Consider the following 6,373-nt stretch of genomic DNA (forward strand, 5'->3'; position numbering starts at 1 on the left):
TTTTTAGATCAAACTATACTAAATATATTCATATGTCACCAAATAATTGATTAAAGCACACTATTTTGCAATGAAGGTCTATAGTAACTTCAAAAGCACTATCTAGGTCAGCACAAAGGTGTAGCGGGAGGACAGCTAGCTTCTGTCCTCCTCTGGATCCATTGACTTCAATACAAATCCTAGGAGGCTCATAGACCTCACCCCCTTCCATAGACCTACATGGTAATTATGGCCAATTCTGGAAGACCTCCTCCAAAAAATCTAAGCTTTTTCAGTATGAACTGACATGTTGTCCATCCAATCATACGATTAGGATCAGAGAAGGAACCTAGTGCGATGTATTGAGGTTGTGCTGTAGAGCATTATTGGGGGGGATCTATGTGTTGAGAAGCTTGGTGAAATTATTGGATAGAGATTGAAAATATTTATTTGAGCATTTTTTAAATTATTCAATTCAAATTAGATTATTCAAATTACAGGAGATGGAGGAGGTTAATTATACATTGTTTTCTTGGTTTTATAACTTTTTGTATCCAGTTAGTGCAGATTATTTCAATTTTCCATGATAACAAGCTAGCTACCAGTTCGAGTGTGCACCTTTCGCCGGCAACGCTACCTCAAATTGTTTTTACTTTTTGTTGAACCCTTTTCATTCTCTGGGGCACACGGAAAAGGTGCGAATTAAAACCGAGGTCGACTGCCTGAGATCAGTTTCATGAAGAAAGATGAAAAGGTGATGGCGTTCAATACCAATTGCTATCAAAAGTGTAGCTGGTTAACAGGGAGCCTTTCATCAATCCGTCTGTATTTTTGCTTTTTGAGAATTCTGAGCCTTGGGCGATAGCAGGGTACAGTGCCCTGAAGAACATTGATCATTCAGCTAAATGGCAAAACAAAAGCAGAGAGCATAACGTTATAAGATTCAAGCTTCTGGGAAAAAGCCGCATCGACCGTGTCGAAGGTCTGCCTATTCAAAATGCGCAACACAACGAGAAAGTAAGAAGAAACAGGGATATTCTCAAGCGGTTTATCAACACCACTGCGTTTTTGTGCATGCAAAAATTGGGAGGGCACAACGAGAGGGAATGTTCCGCTAACTAACAAGTGCAACCACAAGGAGCTTGTAGCAGTAATTGCACGTTTCGATGCTTTACTTGCTGAACATATGGAACTTTCAGTCTTTTCTGGGATCATTCATTAAAGAGAGAGGTTGACGCAGGGCGCTCAAGTAGGTGTTCCACTTTCCTCCGGTATTTATTTAGCAAAGATGATAAAACATCACTCCGGACAAAGACAAGCAAAAACGTATTAAATAAACGTTGTAGCAGCATAGGCCACACCTAAACATTCGATATTTGACTTGCTGTATGGGATGAAAACGAGACCATTTTCAGTCTGATCAGCTGTAGGCTACTAATAAGAGCAGATGCATACAGCCTACTATGTGCGCTCTCCATTTGGTCAGGGTAATTAATTGGTAGCGTTATGTATTTACAGTCCATTTGTGTGTCAGGAGAAAATGTGAATGTGATCAAATTTGGTTTATATTTCAATTGGGCTGGCTAGGCTGCCTATACGATTTCAATCCAAAATGATTAACTGGAATGAATCAATCAACATAATAGTGATGACAGATGTAAGTACATTTTTTAAAGGCCTGCAGTTGCATAGGCCTGCATGACGCATAAAGCAGGCTCAGCCCTGTGAGTTCTATTGTCTCTATCAGTTGTTGTCTCTGTCTAGGTAGAGGAAATCCCCCACCTACTCTCCTCTAAATATAATTCATATGAACAAGTATAAGGTTGCTCGCCCCCCACATGTGACCTGTTTAGGGACCTTAAGGTCCAGAGTTTTCCTGGTTAGGTTAACAGATAAGGAAATACTCCAGGCCCCGGTGGGTAAAAATTGCCCCCCAACTCTGTTTGCCTCCAGTCTGCTTGCTGTTGTCAGTTATTGTCAGGTATGTAGATGATCAGGGCTTTATTCAGGAACGTTTCTTAGGCTACTTTGATGTGTCAAGTGGGCGAGATGCGCAGTCTTTGTTTAACTTCATGGACAAATGTGTTATTCAAACCTACGATGGCGCAGCTGTAATGGAATGTATCTGCTATTTGTAGTTCTATCTATGTCTCTTCCTGTTCCCTGATTGAAGAAGTGACCACTCCACTCCACTGCGATTGTCAACTCTCTCCTGACATGAACTGAAGCCACGTCTCATGTTCCCACTCATCCACTGTTACATTTAATGATTCTTCTCCAACCACTGTGAGTACCCCTATCAATTTTCTCTCATTACTGTATGTATACTCAATCACATTACACATAAATTATTTTACTCCTTACTTGGACTAACTCATTCTTAGCTCGTATGTCTTAACTGTGCAGTGTGTTGTGTTATTGTTTTTTGTCTTCCCAGTCAAATCCTGTCCTGCACAGAAGTCAAGTCACTGAAAACCTCAATTCATGCCTTATACCCTCATTCAATCACTGCTGTGATCCCTTCCCAAAACGGTGTATGTAGCCCTCTCATTCTCATTCCCCATAATATTGTACAATAAATGTCTTTACTAAATTCTTTAGGTTAAAACAATTACTCTGGCGATTTTTGAAACACGCTTTGACGTCTCCGTGTGTCTACAACGTGGGTTTCCTCAGTTTTTCAAGTCTCCAGCCTCCACTGATCACAGTGCTAGCTGTGCCACTAGAGATCCTTGTTCGAGTCCAGGCTCAGTCGAAAAAGGAATAAGAAAATACAATAGTTTCCAGAGGGGTGGGGTTGATTCTCCTCCACAAATCAAACAGAGAAAGGCATCTAGAATTAGCATGCCAACAAGACTACATTTTGTTGGTTCCAGGTAGGACTGTATCATAGCCACAGAGACATTCCTGCATAAATGCCTGCAGGAGGATGGATGGGACTCCTCATACAACAGCAACCTGTGGAAACCTGGAAACCTATCTTACACATGCCAGGAGGGAGCGAAAACCTCCAGTGCAAACAGCTACTCAATTTGTTCTACATAAAAACATGCACTGTAGGCTATGCATGCAGAGTAGGGTTGATTATTTTTCCCGGTATTTTACAAATGTTCCATCCCGAGAATAAATCACTTTTTAACCAGGGAACCTGGTGTAATTCAAAAGCATATAATTAGGCCTGTCTGGATTTGATTAGAGCTTTGATCTAAAATTAAAGCCTGATGCTACCTGAGCCTGATGAGCCATACATTAAATACATTTTATGACCACAACATTAAAGACATTTAATGAGCCCAAGCCCAAAGAAGCCCAAATTATTGTGCCATTATTCAATACATACAAGTGCATTCTGAAAGTATTCAGACTCTTTGACTTTTAACACATTTTGTTAAAGTACAGCCTAATTCTAAAATGTATTAAATCATTTTTTTCCCCTCATCAAGCTACACACAAAACCCCATAATGACAAAGCAAAAACTGGTTTTTAGAAATGTTTGCTGATATGACAGTGTTGGTATTGCTGCTGTAAAATAATATATATTGTAATGTCAATCTACGTAACATAATAAAAAAGTCCCCATCAAAATCCATCAATTTAATCCAGTTTAATATTTTTGCATATTTGCTACGGGGAAGGATGGCCAGCCACATAGGAGGGTGATTTTTTACTAAGGAGGAAAAGGAGGCCGTGCTGACCGAGATGCATGTTGGCCCTTCCTTTCTTCTGACGGGGAATTGTCAAGGAGGTGGACAGCTGTGCAAGTGAAATAACCTTTTGTTTATCAATCACATTCTATTATATCTGAAATTATTATGATTTCAATGAATGTTATATCAGAGAGCACACAATGTTTAAATGAGTTACTTTTAGCTTTAAAAAGGTTGGTATCCTGTCTAGCCTGACAGAAGTTTGAGAGGGCAAAGACTGTGGCAGCGGAGTTGAAGCCCATCAAAGTAGTTTCACCATGGCACATGATCAGTAAGTGTCCCAATTCAAATTTAGCAGATTTCAGTCAAATCAAAGTTTATTTGTCACGCACGCCGAAAACAACAGGTTACAGGTTACAGTTCACCTTACAGTGAAATGCTTACTTACAGGCTCTAACCAATAGTGCAATTAAAATAAAAAAAGGTGTTAGGTAAGTAAAGAAATAAAAACGACAGAAAAATAACAGTAGCGATGCTATATACAGGCACCGGTTAGTCGAGCTGATTGAGGTAGTATGTACATGTAGATATGGTTAAAGTGACTATGCATATATGATAAACAGAGAGTAGCAGCAGCGTAAAGGGGCTACAATGCAAATAGTCCGGGCTATATTATTATAGTGTGTGTGTGTCAGTGTCCTAACAAATATGAAAATCTGCATACTTTTAGCCCTTTCCAGCATTATGCAAGTCAACAATTCTTAATCTTAGGTCTTCTGAGATCTTTGGTCGAAGAATGGTTCACATCAGGCAATGCTTCTTGTGAATAGCAAACTCAAATTGTGAGTGTTTCTTTTTTATAGGGTAAGGCAGCTCTAACCAACATCTCTAATCTTGTCTCATTGATTGGACTCCACTCATTGATTGGACTCCAGGTTAGTCATTAGCCTGGGGGTTAATACTTTTTCCAACCTGCACTGAATGTTTCAATTATGTATTCAATTTAGAAAAGAAAAATACAATAATTTGTGTGTTATTAGTGTAAGCAGACTGTTTGAACCCCCCAGGCTAATGACTAACCTGTCTCTGTCTTCTCCCCTTTTCCCTTTAACTCTGCTCCTGTTGTTGTGACTTAGATGAAGATCAGATCCAATTTGATGACCAATTTATGCAGAGATCCAGGTAATTCCAAAGGGTTCACTTACTTTTTCTTGCCACTATCTCCCATTTATAACAATGCACTAATCCATCAAATGTTCTCACAGTAAGTGTAACCTGTGTATGTGCTTGTTTATGTCTCTGTCTCCTACCCTGTTCCCTTTAACTCTGCTCCTGTTCTCCAGGACCTAGAGGTTCTGCCCAACACCCAGACGTGGATCCACCTGATGTCCTCCATTACCAACCACCCTCCAACTTTTCATTACATCATCTACAGCTACTGTTGTTCTCATGTTGTCATTATCTGCTAAGAAAGTTTTCTTTCTCGATCATACCGAGCACATAATGTGAGATACACAGATTAACTTAACAAGAGCACTGCAAACACTCAGAACACCTTCTTTGCCCGCTTTGAGGAGAATACAGTGCCACCGACGCGGCCCACTACCAAGAACTGTGTTGCTCCCCCTCTCCTTCTCTGTGGCCGAGTAAGACATTTTAAATGTGTTTACGGGCGTATTTAATCTCTCCCTATCCCAGTCTGCTGTCCCCACATGCTTCAAGATGGCCACCATTGTTCCTGTACCCAAGAAGGCAAAGATAACTGAACTAAATGACTATTGTCCCGTAGCACTCACTTATGTCATCATCAAGTGCTTTGAGAGACTAGTCAAGGATCATATCACCTCCACCTTACCTGCCTCCCTAGACCCACTTCAATTTGCATACCGCCTCAATAGGTCCAAAGACGATGCAATCACACTGCCCTTTCCCATCTGTACAAGTGGATGTACAGCATGTAAGAATGCTGTTCATTGACTACAGCTCATTATTCAACACCATAGTTCCCTCCAAGCTCATCATTAAGTTTGAGGCCCTGGGTCTCAACCCCACCCTTTGCAAGGTGGTGAAGGTAGGAAACAACATCTCCACTTCGCTTATCCTCAACACCGGGGCCCCACAAGGGTACGTGCTCAGCCCCCTCCTGTACTCCCTGTTCACCCATGACTGCGTGGCCATGCACGCCTCCATCTCAATCATCAAGTTTGCAGACAACACAACAGTAGTGGGCTTGATTACCAACAACGACAAGACATCCTACAGGGAGAAGGTGAGGGCACTCTAAGTGTGGTGTCAGGAAAAAACTCACTCAACGTCAAAAAAACAAAGGAAATTATTGTGGACTTCAGGAAACATCAGAGGGAGCACCCCCCCTATCCACATTGAAGGGACAGCAGTGGAGAAGGTTCCTCTGCGTACACATCACGGACAAACTGAAATTATCCACACAGGCAGTGTGGTAAAAAAGGCACAACAGCTCTTCTTCAACCTCAGGAGGCTGACGAAATTTGGCTTTCGCCACCTAAAATCCTCAAACTTTTACATTGAGAGGATCCTGTCGGGCTGTATCACCACCTGGTAAGGCAACTGCACCGCACACAACCGCAAGGCTCTCCAGAGGGTGGTGCGGTCTACACAATGCATCACCAGGGGCAAACCTTCTGACCTACAGCAACCGATGTCACAGGAAGGCCAACAACCAAAAAAGCGAGGTCAGTACAGGTGCATCAAAGCTGGGACCGAGAAG

General features: G+C 41.5%; 1 long non-coding RNA gene across 3 annotated transcripts; it reads left to right on the forward strand.

Annotated features, from left to right (window-relative positions):
- Nucleotides 1–321: 321 nt before the first annotated feature.
- Nucleotides 322–4,539, forward strand: LOC109908847 (uncharacterized). Of its 3 annotated transcripts, XR_004204081.1 has the most exons (4): nucleotides 322–1,228; nucleotides 2,118–2,265; nucleotides 2,417–2,513; nucleotides 4,491–4,539. It is a non-coding gene; the product is annotated as an uncharacterized LOC109908847 (long non-coding RNA). The 3 variants fall into 3 exon arrangements; XR_002257709.2 differs by lacking the exon at nucleotides 4,491–4,539 and having other exon boundaries at nucleotides 324–1,228; nucleotides 2,417–4,036; XR_004204082.1 differs by lacking the exon at nucleotides 4,491–4,539 and having other exon boundaries at nucleotides 324–1,228; nucleotides 2,153–2,265; nucleotides 2,417–4,036.
- The last annotated feature ends 1,834 nt before the right edge of the window (nucleotides 4,540–6,373 follow it).

Source organism: Oncorhynchus kisutch, linkage group LG18, assembly GCF_002021735.2.
Source record: "Oncorhynchus kisutch isolate 150728-3 linkage group LG18, Okis_V2, whole genome shotgun sequence".
NCBI lineage: Eukaryota > Metazoa > Chordata > Actinopteri > Salmoniformes > Salmonidae > Oncorhynchus > Oncorhynchus kisutch.